Source organism: Rhodnius prolixus, unplaced genomic scaffold, assembly GCF_049639745.1.
Source record: "Rhodnius prolixus isolate KJV_2025 unplaced genomic scaffold, Rpr scaffold_1, whole genome shotgun sequence".
NCBI classification, from domain to species: Eukaryota; Metazoa; Arthropoda; class Insecta; order Hemiptera; family Reduviidae; genus Rhodnius; species Rhodnius prolixus.
In genome coordinates, this window is record NW_027411581.1 from 2,097,395 (window position 1) to 2,112,759 (window position 15,365).

A 15,365-nucleotide genomic window follows, 5' to 3' on the forward strand; every position below is an offset into this window, starting at 1 on the left:
CACAAAACTGTTCCACGACTGACCATTGGTCCGCACTGCACCGAATTGCACTTCTCAGCTGCAATAACACAACTCTACTCACTAACTGACTAACCTTTAGAATCTGTATAACTAGAGCCAAATACTTGATAGTGTACATTCAAGTCCCCTGCGAATATTATTTGACCGTTAATACTGTTTATCAACTTATCCCAATCTCTGTAACTTATATTATTCGTTGGTGAATTTTACAGAGAAATAATTGAACATTTAAAACCATTATGCAAATCCACCTCAATTCCCACTAACATCAAATCTTTTATTTTATGTAACTTTTTAATTTCGTTTTAAGGAATTTCAGTTTTTATTAAAATTGCTGTACCTGACTTTCCATCTTTTCGGTCCATTCTTACGACATTATTATATCCCAATGTTTGGTTTGAACAATGTTTCACTTAATATAGCGATATCTGATTCCTCATTCATTAAACAAACTTCTAAATTTTGTTTGTTAGCGATAACAGATCTAGCATTCCATTGTAAAATTTTTAGTGGTCGTAATTTCATAAATTAAATATTTTTATTTTATTGTTTTATCTAATAAAATAAACTATAAGAAATAAATAAATAAATAATTATATATACACTGTACAATAGACAAAAAGAAAGAACATCGTTACACACTATACACCTTCTTCCGAATTCACTCACAGACATCTCCATATACATATAATAATAAAATGAAAATTATACACTCATTCACACTATTCCTATACATAAATGTACAGTTAAATTTACATTTAATTAGATAAACTAACCATATATACACTGTACAAACGTTTAAAAAATATTTACACTTTATATAAATTCTCATACATTCGGCCTGAAATGCCGATTGAAGGGTCTCATGAGAGCGGAAGTGAGTGTAATACCTCTAAATATAACATTTCGCATAATGTTCGACTCTGGGCATTTTATATGACGAAGGATGGTTAAATGTTTCGATTAAATCAGAGTTTACAAAAAAAAAAATGCTAAAAGTACCGGAAGTATAATGCTGCAGAATGGTGACTCAGCCCCACTTCCTCCCATCTGACTTACGGACTGGAACTGTACGGAACAGTTAAGCGTTCAAACTTGAACAGGAACCAAACCCTCTAGTTTGAACCATCCCTGACGCACCCTTCTACGTGAGCAACCGTACCATCCACACAGACCTGCGAATCCTATCTGTTTCATACGTTGCCCAATCCCGCTAACTCCAAACTTTACCTACACCATAATCCCTTAATCAGCCACTTGTCCCGCACTAACCTCCTCATCAAATCCATCTCGCAGACTGAGGCGCCGATGGCCTCGCGATCACCTAGTGGCTAAGATAAACAAGACCAGCATTCGTATTCAATCCATTCGGTATTTTACTTTAACCGACTTATCAAGGTCATCTGTAAGATGTGGATATGTGTACCAATAATATCCAGGAGCGTAATCATAATGATCCCCATAGACAATCTTAGATTTATCCATCTGCACTTTATCCGACCGACGTAACTTGATCAAGGCCTTTGGAGGACCAGAGTATTCAGGATGTAACCATACATCTAAGGAACGTAACTCATTTACCGTTTCGGCGGTGTAATCATCAACGCCAAATATGACCACAGCTTGTCTATCCCTAACCTTTCTTCCAATGAAACAGCTGGCCGCTGTGGCTACCCAGTACTCAAGTAGGATGGCCTACTTTCAAGTCCTGCCAATGATTTTATTTTACTTATTTATTTATTTATTATTTTATCTTGTTTTTACTTCACTTTTTACTTTATTTTATTTTAGTTTCTATTTCAGGATACAGTAAACAGGATACAGTGAACATACATGCTACAGGAATGTGAGCAACCTGTTTGTCAACTCCAAAAAAATATAAATAATTAAAAACACAATCTGATACTTTAATTAAAAGCAATAATTATAAATATGATGAAGGTTAGATGGTGAATTATGAAGGGCGATTTAGCAGGCGCGGATGACATCATGCTGTAACATTGTCTTGGAAAATTAGGCACATACTTGCTGATCCATCGGAAATAGGAACAAAGATAAGTAAAGCTGAAGAAGGTTTCCAGGGAGCACAAAGTATCATTGGTGCCACAATGATACGCGGCGCTTCCTATTCCAAGTACCATTCCTTGGCAAATCAGCGGGCCACCTTTATAGATGAAACATGATGGTGAATAGGAAGACAGTTTGCCGCAGACGAAGCTACGATTATTTTTTTTACAACCACATCCTGACCATTTATAGTTAATATAGTAAATATCCAAGTTCAAAACTGTATCATTATAGATATTATTAGGGAAACCTATTGCAATACACTTATTCTCATCTGTAAGATGTGGATATGTGTACCAATAATATCCAGGAGCGTAATCATAATGATCCCCATAGACAATCTTAGATTTATCCATCTGCACTTTATCCGACCGACGTAACTTGATCAAGGCAATGTCGTTCGCGTTTGGAGGACCAGAGTATTCAGGATGTAACCATACATCTAAGGAACGTAACTCGTTTACCGTTTCGGCGGTGTAATCATCAACGCCAAATATGACCACAGCTTGTCTATCCCTAACCTTTCTTCCAATGAAACAGCTGGCCGCTGTGGCTACCCAGTACTCATGTAGGAAAATACCAGAGCACACGCTTCTTGTAGGATCTTCTTTAGAGGGAATGATGACTGCGGCCACGTAGAGTGCATTGGTTATGCTCATTTGAATTTCGGGCCATACTCTTCGTTTTACAACCTTCCCAACCATCTCCTGATTGGTCTCATTTCCAGCTCTAGTATAGTGCGCTAACAGTAGTGCCACTACAACTATCTTAATTAAGCCGTTCAAATACATCTTTACATAACATTATTATTGCCTAGAATTTGTAACAAGCTACATCACATAAGTGTTCTGATTTCTTCTTAAGGGAACGCTATTTTATAAACATAATTTGGACAATTGGAAATATTTTGGTTTATTAAACTCTCTAAATTTCAACATATGCGCATTCGTAATAATTTCACATGATCGATAAAACTATCGGACCAAATGATTAATAAAAGCATAATTCATAAATTTACTTAAAAAAAGGTGTACTTAATTAAATTTACTTTAGACTTCACTAAAACGTTATTTGATTATACGTTTGCTTTCGAAGAATCGTTTTTGATAAAATCTAGAAAAACGGAAAAATCGATTTAGTAAAGTGAACTTCTGGTTAATCGATATAATTACCAATCGATATGATCGATATATTTTCTGTGACTGGTTTTTGAGATTGACAAATATATTGTAAGTATAATTGGAAATCATTGAATCTGTACTCTTTTTTTTTCGTAACAGTGTTTACACTATTAACATTGATTAATTGCAACAACTTGTATTTGTGTTTAGCAATAACTGGCTGGTAGGTTTTTAAATATTGTAATTTTTAATAAATTCTATCAAAGAAGAATACACGTAGATATTATTTGAGAATATTATCTCCTTAAAATAGAGGGGACCAGTGCAATATCTCGAGATCTCATTAAAAAACTTTTCCCTTTCTTTTTTGTAATTAGGGCAAACCTTAACTACATGTTCAAAATCCTCCGTCTCATTTACATCTCCTACAAAGAGGAGATTCCAATAACTGAATCTGTACTTAAAAACTGACAAATCCAGTCTGTAAAGCGGTAATTCCAATGGACCAAAACCTTATTTTGGAGCCTAAGAGAATTATGGTGAACATTCTTTGATTTTGAGTTACACCGTATTATATCCAAAGACCAACATGGGAAAATCGCTTTTTCGGTTTCAAGGGACCTCTAATCGAACATTTCCGGTGAAAGTTTATGTTAAACTCGATTTCGGTCGAACTTTTCAGCTTCCTGTCATCAATCTAAAACATTTCTCTGGAACTGAAAAACAGATATTCCCGGTGAAAAGGCTAATTCCTGACGATCGCAGTACTTCCTAGAATTCCCAATAAGAGAAGAGAGAATGAACCTAGTAACATCGTGTAAAGTACAATATTAAAATGGAAATACCAACAGGCAGTGTTGGACATCTTCTACGACAAAATAACGGCCTGAAATGTCGATTGAAGGGTCTCATGAGAGCGGAAGTGAGTGTAATACCTCTAAATATAACATTTCGCATAATGTTCGACTCTGGGCGTTTTATATGTCCAAGGATGGTTAAATGTTTCGATTAAATCAGAGTTTGGCAAAAAAAAATGCTAAAAGTACCGGAAGTATAATGTCTCTCATCAAATCCATCTCGCAGACTGAGGCGCCGTTGGCCTCGCGATCACCTAGTCCCTAAGATAAACAAAGCATCTTTTCTATTCATTATTTCTATTCGTATTCTATCCATTCGGTATTTTACTTTAACCGACTTATGATGGCTGTAAGGGTCCTGCTTTTCTTATCAAAAAGGGCATTAGTTTAGTTATTTGATCTTCATTTAAGGTTTAGTTTTGTAGTTCGGTTTGATTACTTAGAATTAGCATCATGAAAATATGTATGTCAAATTAAGTTGTTTTAAGATCAATGAATTGGATAATGTTAGATAAAATTTTCTCAAGGAAGAAAATGAATAATTAAATTACTGTACTGGTCAGCGGACTAAAGGTGTTGCAACAGCTGAGTCGACACCGTGTATAAAACTGGGCTACTGGCTGGCCACGTTGTCACTTGTTTTTCGGAGGAGGCAGCCGCCTTGCGGAGGAGCCTCAGTTGTTTTTCGGTGGAAGCTAATTCCTCCCATGCTGTTGAAGAAGTTCGTCGGCTGGATGGTCCTTATGGCTGCTAAGTTGTAGCCCAGTAGAACTTTAATTGCGGTAATTGTGGAGCCCCAGAATGGTCGACTCAGTGGTTGCAAGGACGTAATTGGTGGCTTGTATTTGTATGTTTGCAATTGTAACTTATTGATGTGTTGAGGGACTTATTATAATATGTAGAGGCGACTTAGATCTATAAATGTATGATAATATTCTGCTGGGTTTGTTTAAGTAATAAGTAATGGAAGAATTATTGGGTATAATTTAATTTGGTTATTTGCAGATAATTTGTTTTGTCCTTTCGACTTAAATAAATATTATAGCCGAAAACTGTAATTATCTTGAGTTGTGATTGGAGTGAGCACTTCCTGTGTCCTCAGCGTGCGCGTTGGCCAGACCAACCAAAACAACGCCCCTTACAATGGCCATCGTTGGATGGCCCTCATTCAAGCACTTCCTGTGACTTTATTTTACTTATTTATTTATTTATTATTTTATCTTGTTTTTACTTTACTTTTTACATTATTTTATTTTCGTTTCCTATTTCAGGATCAGTAAACAGGTTACAGTGAACATACATGCTACACGAATGTGAGCAACCGGGTTGTCAACTCCAAAAAAATATAAATAAATACAAACACAATCTGATACTTTAATTAAAAACAATAATAATAAATATGATGAAGGTTAGATGGTGAATTATGAAGGGCGATTTAGCAGGCGCGGATGACATCATGCTGTTATATTGTCCAGGAAAATTAGGCACATACTTGCTGATCCATCGGAAATAGGAACAAAGATGAGTGAAGCTGAAATAGGTTCGCAGGGAGCACAAGATATCAATGGTGCCACATTGATGCGCGGCCCTTCCTATACCATATACCATCCCTTTGCAAATCAGCGGGCCTCCTTTATAGGTGAAACATGGTGTTTGCTAGTAAGACAGTTTGCCGCAGAAAAAACTACAATTACTTTTTTTACAACCACATCCTGTCCATTCATAGTCAATATCGTAAAGATTGAAGTGCAAAACTGTATCATTATGGATCTTATTGACGAAACCTAATGCAATACAAGTATTGTCATTTTTATGATGTGGATATTTGTACCAAAAATATCCAGGAGTCAAAAAATATTGTGTAGCGATGATCATAATAACTCCCATTGACAATCTTGGATTTATCCATCTGCACTTTATTCGACCGACGTAACTTGATCAAAGCAATATCGTTCGCCTGTGTAATAGCATTGTATTCAGGATGTAACCATACATGTATGGAACCAACCTCGTTTAACGTTTCGGCGGTGTAATCATCAACGCCAAATATGACCACAGCTTGTCTATCTCTAACCTCTCTTCCATCAAAACAGCTGGCCGCTGTGGCTACCCAGTACTCATGTAGGGAAATACCAGAGCACACGCTTCTTGTAGGATCTTCTTTAGAGGGAACGATAATTGCGGCCACGTAGAGTACATTGTTTATGGTCATATGAAGATCAGGCGATAATCCTCGTTTTGAAACCTTTCCAACAATCTTCTGATTGTTCAGATTTCCAGCTCTAGCATAGTGCGCTAACAGTACTGCCACTACAACTAACTTAATTAAACCGTCCAAATACATCTTTTATAATTATTGCTTAGAATTTGTAACAAGCTACATCACATAAGTGTTCTGATTTCTTCTCAAGGGAACGCTATTTTATAAATATAATTTGGATAATTTGAAATATTTTGGTTTATTAAACTCTATAAATTCAACATATGCGCAATCGTAATAATTTCATATGATCGATAAAAGTATTGGACCAAATGATTAATAAAAATAATAATCTACCCTTGTACAACTGTTCTACCGGACAGCTTTATTAATAATAATACTTTATTATTATTATTAAACATAAAAACAATAAATAATCAAAGAGAAAGCCAAACTGATAAAGACGAACAAGTATTAAAAGCCGTCTGCCAGAGTTTACCACGTTGATTACAGAATAACAAAATATAATATCACTTGGAATAAAAGGAAATTAAATATAAATAGAAGATTAAGAAAAAGGAAAAATACTGAATGAATGAATAAATGGAAAATAAAAAAAACAAAACAAAATTTAAAAAAAGAATAAAAAATACTAAGAAAGGTTTGAATCCATTGAAATCTTATTCTCCAGGCATGGCGGGCGTAAGAAATCAAGACGCGGCATGAAAACTTGTCATTTAAAGAATTTAAAATTTCCCCTCTACTAAGGAAATCTTTGCCAAAATACATTAGCCTGAGTTCCGACAGAAGAGAACACTCGCCCAAAAAGTGGTATAAGCCCTCTCGAACATTCGAGTTACATAGAGAGCATCTCTCGACATCTGGATCTCTCTGTAACCAAGGTCTGTAATTCAGGAAAAGTAACACACCCCTCAGTTTGGAAAAACCAACGCAGATCACGGAATTCCAGATGATTAAAAAAAGACATTGTAGTGAACTCCCTGTATATATTATTCCTCAATAAAGTCCTGAGGAATGCTGTCCTACTCTTCAACAACAGCCATTTCCAGTTCATCAAGGGTGCTTGGACATTGATTCCGGCGTCGTACTCTTCTCTTAAGTTGGTCCCGGACGTGTTCAATAGGATTCAAGTCTGGACTCGGAGGTGGCCATACCATACGCTCAATCCCAACCTCAATTAGGTAGTCAGCAACAAATCGTACTCTGACGAGTCTGGCATTATCATTCATTAACAAAAATTCCACGCCGATGTAAGGAGCAAATGGTACTACATGTTCTTCTATTATGTCTTCTAAGTACCTCTGAGATGTCAAAGACCTTCCACGCACAACAACCAATTCAGTAGGACCATCGAAAGAAATGCCACCCCAGAACATACGTCAGCCTCCACGAAATGCGACCTGAGGGACCACACAGCATGGCGCGTACCTCTCTCCTGGGCGTCTCCAGGTGTAACTACGGCCATATGAAGAATTTAGGCCTACTCTCACCTCATCTGTAAAGAGAACTGTCTTCCCAGTTGTCTAAAGTACAATTCACATGTTCACGTGCAAACTGAAGCCTGGTCATTTTGTGAACTGTGGTAAGGAGAAGACCACGAGCAGGAGGATGTCGGGCTCTAAGGTTACTTTAATTAAGTCTTCTTCTAAGAGTCCTGCTGGAGATAGAAACATTTCGGACTTGCGTTATGAGACTTTTTATCTCATTTCCCGTTGTGCTCCTCTTTCCCAAAGCCTGGCGCCGGACGTACCTATCGTCTCTCACTGCTGTACATCTATGCTGACCTCGCCCCTCTCTTCTTGAATGACCTCCTGTCTCCCTAAATCACTTTAATGTCCTGCCTATAGAAGAGTGATGTACGCCCAGCCTCCTAGCGACTTCACGCTGACTGTACCCTTCCTCTAGCAAAGTCATAGCTTTAACGCAATCATGTTCACTTAAATTCCCTACTGCAGCCATTGAACAAAATTCTATTTAAAGTACAATAAAGGCAAAAAACAAAAAGGTTCCGGGTAAAGAGAAAGACTGAGTCAGAATGAATTTTATGATGTGCAGATTGGATGGGTCACAGTTTTGATGGGTTTGTGAAAATGAGATTAAAAAAAGAAAAGAAATTACGAAGAATAAAACAAAGTATTATTCATGGTTTATGTTTACACTGATACCACCCAGAATTCGAAATCCGCCATTTTTTTTTTTTTTTAACCTATGCAAACAGAAATGGTCTAGCAACATTTTAGTGTCCCTTTTGAATCCCGTATAGAGGTGTTTAGATTAACGGGACACTAAAAAGTTGCTAGAACATTTCTGTTTGCTAGAGCTGTATCTCAGTTCTGTCCAGACGAGAAAGTTAAAAAGAGCTAGACTAAGTAGCTAGAGTGCTCTAGATGTGACGCCTTGTGTCAAGTTGCGAGAGTAGTGTCAGATCTGCCAACATGGACATGGTCTCTCTACGCCCTGTACTGCTCTAGTGCAATTTAGTTGTGCGCCACTTTAATATGAAAACAGACCTCGTGTCAATTGCTCGTATGGCTATTGCCATAGCTGTGCTTATTAAAAAGAAAACGGGCACAGAGAGCAACCATACCATCCACAAAGACCTGAGAGTCCCATCCGTTTGCCCTATCCCTCTAACTCCAAACTTTACCTAGACCACAATCCCTTAATCAGCCACTTGTCCCGCACTAACCTCCTCATCAAATCCATCTCGCAGACTGAGGCGCCGATGGCCTCGCGATCACCTAGTCGCTAAGATAAACAAGACCAGCCTTCGTATTCAATTCATTCGGTATTTTACTTTAACCAGCTTATGATGGTCATCGTTGGATGGCCTTCTTTCAAGTCCTGCCAGTAATTTTATTTTACTTATTTATTTATTTAGCATTTTATCTTGTTTTTACTTCACTTTTTACTTTATTTTATTTTTGTTTCTATTTCAGGATACAGTAAACCTGATACAGCAAACAGGATGCAGTAAGCCGGATACAGTAAACAGGATAAAGTAAACCGGATACAGTAAACAGGATACAGTAAACAGGATAAAGTAAACCGGATACATTAAACAGGATACAGTAAACATACATGCTACAGGAATGTGAGCAACCTGGTGGTCAACTCCAAAAAATAAATAAATAAATAAAAACACAATCTGATACTTTAATTAAAAACAATAATTATAAATATGATGAAGGTTAGATGGTGAATTATAAGGGGCAGTTTAGCAGGCGTGAATGACATCAACATGGCACAACGTCTTGGAAAATCGGGCACATACTTGCTGATCCATTTGGAATGTCTACAAAGGAGAGTAAAGCTGAAGAAGGTTCGCCGGGAGCACAAAGTATCAATGGTGCCACATTGATGCGCGGAGCTTCCTATACCAAGTACCGTTCCTTTGCAAAGCAGCGGGCCTCCTCTATAGATGAAACATGGTTCTTCCAAGGAAGACAGTTTGCCGCAGGCAAAGCTACTATTAGTTATTTTACAAGCACATCCTTCCCAATAAATATAGTCAACATCGTAAAGATTGAAGTGCAAAACTGTATCATTATAGATACTCTTAGCAAAACCTAATGCAATACAAGTATTGTCATTTTTATGATGTGGATATCTGTACCAAAAATATCCAGGAGTATATAAATATTGTGTAGCATCGACAATCTTAGACTTATCCATCTGCACTTTATTCGACTGAGGTAACTTGATCAAAGCAATGTCGTGCATCTTTGTAGGAGCATCGTAATCAGGATGTAACCATACATGCATGGAAACTACCCGGTTTACCGTTTCGGCGGTGTAATCATCAACGCCAAATATGACCACAGCTTTTCTATCTATAACCTTTCTTCCGTCAAAACAGCTGGCCGCTGTCAATACCCAGAACTCATGTAGGAAAAACCCAGAGCACACAATTCTTGTAGGATCTTCTTTAGAGGGAATGAAGATTGCGGCCACGTAGAGTGCATTGGTTATCCTCCTCTGAAGACTAGGCGATAATTCTCGTTTTGCAACCTTCCCAGCTATCTCCTGATTGGTCAGATTTCCAGCTCTAGCATAGTGCGCTAACAGTAGTGCCACTACAATTATCTTAATTAAACCGTCTAAATACATCTTTTTATTATTATTGCTTAGAATTTGAAACAAGCTACATCACATAAGTGTTCTGATTTCTTCTTAAGGGAACGCTAATTTATAAACATAATTTGGATAATTTGAAATATTTTGGTTTAATAAACTCTATAAATTCAACATATGCGCAATCGTAATAATTTCATATGATCGATAAAAGTATCGGACCTAATGATTAATAAAAATAATAATCAACCCTTGTACAACTGCTCTACCGGACAGCTTTATTAATAATAATACTTTATTATTTTTAAAAAATATACAAACAATAAATCATCAATGAGAAAACCAAACTGATGAAGACGAACAAGTACTAAAAGCCGTCTGCCAGAGTTTACCACGTTGATTACAGAATAACAAAATATAATATCACCTGGAATAAAAGGAAATTAAATAAAAATAGAAGATTAAGAAAAAGTAAAAATACTGAATGAATGAATAAAGCAAAATAAAAAAAAAAACAAAAATTATAAAAAGAATAAAAAATACTAAGAAAGGTTTGAATCCATTGAAATCTTATTCTCCAGGCATGGCGGGCGTAAGAAATCAAGACGCGGCATCAGACCTTGTCATTTAAAGAATTTAAAATTTCCCCTCTATTAAGGAAATCTTTGCCAAAATACAGTAGCCTGAGTACCGACAGAAGAGAACACTCGCCCAAAAAGTGGTATAAGTCCTCTCGAACATTCGAGTTACATAGAGAGCATCTCTCGACATCTGGATCTCTTTGTAACCAAGGTCTGTAATTCAGGAAAAGTAACTCTGAAGAGAAGAAAATGGTCAGTAATCAATGCGCGATCCACACAGCGGGCGGTCTCGATTTGAGACACAAGACCAGAGAGAGTGGCGTTCCAAGTAGGCAAACTTTCTAAGGATCCAGAAAAGTTCGTAAAGACGAGATAGGGAGTGTTTAAACCAGAATGCATTTCTTTTTACTATTTGAAGAGCGGTGATCTTAGGAAGACGAAAATCATCATTCTTTGATTTTGAATAACACCGCATTACACCAAAATACCAACATGAGAAAATCGCTTTTTCGGTTTCAAGGAACCTCTAATCTAACACTTCCGGTGAAAATTTATGTCTAACACGATTTCGGTCGAACTTTTCAGCTTCCTGTCATCAATCTAAAACATTTCTCTAGAACTGAAAAAAACAGATATTCCCAGTGAAAAGGCTAGGTACTTCCTAGAATTCCCAATTGGAGAAGAGCGAATGAACCTAGCAACATCGTGTAGACTATTAAAATGGAAATACCAACAGGCAGCGTACATCCTCTACGACCAACTAACGGCCTGAAATGTCGATTGAAGGGTCTCATGAGAGCGGAAGTGAGTGTAATACCTCTAAATATAACATTTCGCATAATGTTCGACTCTGGGCAATTTATATGGCCAAGGATGGATGTTTCGATTAAATCAGAGTTTGCAAAAAAAAAATGCTAAAAATACCGGAAGTAGAATGTTGCAGAATGGTGACTCAGCCCCACTTCCTCCCAACTGACTTACTGACTGGAACTGTACGGAACAGTTAAGCGTTCAAACTTAAACAGGAACCAAACCCTCTAGTTTGAACCATCCCTGACACACCCTTCTACGTGAGCAACCGTACCATCCACCCAGACCTGCGAATCCCATCTGTTTCTGACCTTGCCCAATCCCGCTAACTCCCAACTTTACCTAAACCACAATCCCTTAATCAGCCACTTGTCCCGCACTAACCTCCTCATCAAATCCTGCTTGCAGACTGAGGCGCCGATGGCCTCGCGATCACCTGGTCCCTAAGATAAACAAGACCAGCCTTCGTATTCAATTCATTCGGTATTTTACTTTAACCGGCTTATGATGGTCATCGTTGGATGGCCTTCTTTCAAGTTCTGCCAGTAATTTTATTTTACTTATTTATTTATTTAGCATTTTATCTTGTTTTTACTTTACTTTTTACTTTATTTTATTTTAGTTTCTATTTCAGGATACAGTTAACAGGATACAGTGTTACATACATGCTACAGGAATGTGAGCAACCTGGTGGTCAACTACAAAAAAATATAAATAAATAAATACACAATCTGATATTTTAATTCAAAACAATAATTATAAATATGATGAAGGTTAGATGGTGAATTATGAAGGGCGATTTAGCAGGCGCGGATGACATCCAGCTGTTACATTCTTTTGCAAAATTAGGCACATACTTGCTGATCCATTGGAAGTGGTTACAGAGGTAAGTAAATGTGAAGTAGTTTTCTTTGTAACAGAGACTGTAGACCTTTTCAGTTTTACATCGATAATTGGTGCTTCCTATACCAACTACCAATCCTCCGCAAATTAGCGGGCCACCTTTATCAAAGTTGTTTAAACATAATCCTTCCATTAACTGCAGGTTGCCGCAGAGAGTGCCAGGATTATTTCTCCTACAACCACACGCATCCAAATCATAGTAAATATCGTAAAGATTGAAGTGCAAAAGAGTATCATTATGGATATTCTTGCCGAAACCTAATCCCATACAAGAATAGACATCGTGATTATTATATGTGTAAGCATAATCATCCAGTTTAACAATCTCGGATTTATCCATCAGCACTTTATTCGACCGATGTAACATGATCAAGGCAATGTCGTTGGCCCCGGAAGGAGCATCGTATTCAGGATGTAACCATACACGTATGGAACCTACCTCGTTTATTGTTTCGGCGGTGTAATCATCAACGCCATATATGACCACTGCTTTTCTATCTCCAACCTCTCTTCCATCAAAACAGCTGGCCGCTGTCACTAACCAGTACTCATGTAGGAAAAACCCAGAGCACACCCTTCTTGTAGGATCTTCTTTAGAGGGAATGATGATTGCGGCCATGTAGAGTGCTTCGGTTATGCTCATATGAAGATCAGACGATAATCTTCTCTTGGCAACCTTCCCAACCAACTCTTGATTGGTCACATTTCCAGCTCTAGCATAGTGCGCTAACAGTAGAGCCACTAAAACTAGCCTAATTAAACCGTCCAAATACATATTTATATAATTATTGCCTAGAATTTGTAACGAGCTACAACACATAAATCTTCTGTTTTCTGTTATAGAGAACGCTATTAAAGTTTATTAAAGTCACTAAATTTCAACATATGCGCATACGTAATAATTTCATATGATCGATAAAAGTATCGGACCAAATGATTAATAACCGCATAATTCATAAATTTACTTAAAAAAGGTGTACTTAATTAAATTTACCTTAGACTTCACTAAAACGTTATTTGATTACAAATTTGTTTTCAAAGAATCGTTTTTGACAAAATCTCGAAAAACGGATAAATCGATTTAGTAAAGTGAAATTCTGGGTAATCGATATAATGACCAATCGATATGATCTATATATTTTCTCTGACTCTGGTTTTTGTGATGGACTAACATATTCTAAGTATAATTGGAAATCATTGAAGCCGTACTTAAAAACTGACAAATCCATTCTATAAAGCGGTAATTCCAATTGACCGATTTTAGGATGAACCAAAACTTTATTTAGGAACCGAAGAGAAGTATGGTGAACATTCTTTGATTTTGAGTAACACCGTATTATGCCCAAAGACCAACACGGGAAAATCGCTTTTTCGGTTTCAAGGGACCTCTAATCGAACACTTCCGGTGAAAATTTATTTAAACTCGATTTCGGTCGAACTTTTCAGCTTCCTGACATCAATCTAACACATTTCTCTGGAACTGAAAAACGGATATTCCCGGTGAAAAGGCTAATTCCTGACGATCGCAGTACTTCCTAGTATTCCTAATTGGAGAAAAGAGAATGAACCTAGCAACATCGTGTAAACTATTAAAATGGAAATACCAACAGGCAGCGTACATCTTCTACGACCAACTAACGGCCTGAAATGTCGATTGAAGGGTCTCATGAGAGCGGAAGTGAGTGTAATACCTCTAAATATAACATTTCGCATAATGTTCGACTCTGGGCAATTTATATGGCCAAGGATGGTTAAATGTTTCGATTAAATCAGAGTTTGCAAAAAAAAATTGCCCAAAGTACCGGAAGTAGAATGTTGCAGAATGGCGACTCAGCCCCACTTCCTCCCAACTGACTTACGGACTGGAACTGTATGGAACAGTTAAGCGTTCCAACTTAAACAGGATCCAAACCCTCTAGTTTGAACCATCCCTGACGCACACTTCTACGTGAGCAACTCTTTTTCTATAAAAGATAAAATTCTCAAATTTCCTTTAAAATAAAGGGCAAATCCTCCTTTATGACTGTAATTTTTTTTGCAAACACCCAGATCTAATAGATTTCGAGAAAAAAGTTGCAGAAAATGAGCAAAAACGGCTTTTTCAAAAAATGTTCTTGTTCTTCTTCTTGTTACCTTTTTTGTAAACAACGTAGCGCCTAAACGCGCGAACCGATTTTCATCAACGAGGTGTCATTCGATTCGGAATTTTATGTAGATGTGCCTTTTGTGGGTCTCGTCCCTGTATATGGGGAAGGAGTTAGCCCTCTTTATGTAAGGCCCCCTACAAAATTATCGCCACTAATTACTCTGTAAATCTTGGCCCGATTTTGATAAAATTTGGTAGGATGATAGGGCTAGGGCTTCCCTACGTAACATTAAAGCGGCGATCTGCTCTTACACTTGTTAAGGGGAAGTATAGCAATCTTTTCAAATTATCGATACGTGAACCGATTTTCATAAATGAAGTGTCATTCGAATCGAAATTTTGTACAGATTTGCACTTTAAAAGTCTCGACGCTGTGCCTCATAAGGAGTGGAGTTTGCCCCACCCAAGTAAAGCGCTTTTTAAAACTATTATTACCAATATTTTTATGACCCTTAGTCTGATTTTGATAAAATTTAGCACGAAGAAGCGGTTAAAGCTCCTCTATGTGGCTGTGAAGTGCCGTCATGCTCATACATCTACTAAGAGGAAGTACTGCAATCGTTA

At 37.2% G+C, this 15,365-nt stretch overlaps 1 protein-coding gene across 18 annotated transcripts in view; it reads right to left on the bottom strand.

Moving 5' to 3' along the window:
• The window catches only part of gogo (thrombospondin-1 like protein golden goal), a 499,603-nt gene that overhangs the window by 344,004 nt on the left and 140,234 nt on the right, over positions 1-15,365 (bottom strand). The window lies entirely within an intron of this gene.